Source organism: Sinocyclocheilus anshuiensis, unplaced genomic scaffold (genome assembly GCF_001515605.1).
Source record: "Sinocyclocheilus anshuiensis isolate Anshui unplaced genomic scaffold, SAMN03320099.WGS_v1.1 scaffold3237, whole genome shotgun sequence".
Lineage (NCBI taxonomy): Eukaryota > Metazoa > Chordata > Actinopteri > Cypriniformes > Cyprinidae > Sinocyclocheilus > Sinocyclocheilus anshuiensis.
The window spans coordinates 1,243-2,653 of record NW_015554236.1 but is presented as its reverse complement, the minus strand read 5'-3'; the positions used below and the strand labels follow the sequence as shown (position 1 = coordinate 2,653).

At 43.9% G+C, this 1,411-nt stretch overlaps 1 pseudogene; it reads right to left on the bottom strand.

Moving 5' to 3' along the window:
* Window positions 1-567, bottom strand: part of LOC107671227 (uncharacterized) — a 1,046-nt pseudogene extending 479 nt beyond the window's left edge.
* Window positions 568-1,411: the final 844 nt, after the last annotated feature.

Sequence of the window (1,411 nt, the reverse complement as noted above, 5' to 3'; positions counted from 1 at the left end):
AGTCCAGCTCTAGTGTTAGGCGACTGATCTCATTTCTTGACTCATCCAGGTGAGTTTCAAGGGCTTTAATTCGGCCATTCTTACCTCTGAAGTCGCCCTTTGCCTTTTCCAGGAGCTGTTCTGCATATTGTAGCTTATTGGAGAGATCAGCGCAGTCAGCCTTGCCTTGTTCCATTTCTTGGGTAGCAGCTGCTTGGGTCTCTTTTAGCCTAGTGATCTCCTCCTCGGCGCCTTGTTCTAGCCTCCAGTTCTAGCTGCTCGACGCGTCGTTGCGCACGTGTTAGCTCCTGCTGGAGATGGGCGGCGTGCCTGTCGCTCAGCTTGAGGGTGGCGATGAGTGTGTGGCTTAAGGAGCCGGTGATCTTTGCTAATTCTTTGTGACTGTAGCTCTGACTTGGGTCTTGTCTCATAAGGCTTGTTATTTTGTCATCCAGCTGGTCCTGGATGCTTCAGTGTTTCAGCAGCCTTAGGTAGGAGGCTGTCTGTTGCAACACTTAGCCATGTCTCGAGGTCTTCCCAGTGGCCAACAGAGTCTGTTGTGCGAGAAATGTTTTGAGGGAGGGAGATCTAGAACCTAGACTGACACAGACCTTGAAGAAGAGAAAACAAAACCAAACAAACAAACAAAGCAAAACAGAGGTGTAAGTGTGCAATGTCAAGTGTGGTTTGACGGTGAGTGTGTAAGGGACAGGTGAGTGTAGTTCTCGGTGACTGTGATAAGTTAATGGTAAGATGAGAGTGAAAGATAAAACAACAGAATACCCTTTTCTGGTAGCAGAATGAGTATAATTAAATTCTCTTCTCTTTTCCTTTTTGGTTAAGTTTAATTTAGAAGGATGCTTCTAAAGCGGTGTTTGGAAATGGGGATTTCTAAATACCAGGACTTTGATTGTTATTAAAATTCCTCCGGGTGAAGGAAAAACAATAAAAATGACAGTATTTGTTTTTTGAGCTGTTAAGATTGAGCCCGTCCACCAATTAGATCGTTCCTAGATGCGTGTTCAAATTTTGGCGGACGCCTATCAGTCCTCTTAGCTGGGAAGGGTTTCACAAGAGAGTGGAAGGTAAATGGAAGACAATTTTGAAACGACGTTCTCAGGTTTCACAAATACCTGTTCAATTGCTAAACTTCTCTGCTTTATGATTTTCACAGGCAAAATCCCAGCAAACAGAGTCAACTCAGAAGAAAACAGCTGAGAGAGAGAGAAGAAGGAGAGAGAAGTTTTGCTCCCAAATGTTAGGAAAAATGACCAGGTGGTGGCGCTGTTAAATTGATACACCTAGGGGGTTGGTTTTGCTGTGTTAGCAGGATAAAACTAACTTAACCTAAGTACTGAGGAAACCCTAATTTTCCTTTTGAGGTTTTGCCACTAACAACAGGCTTAAACCAAACGGGCAAATTTATGAAAAT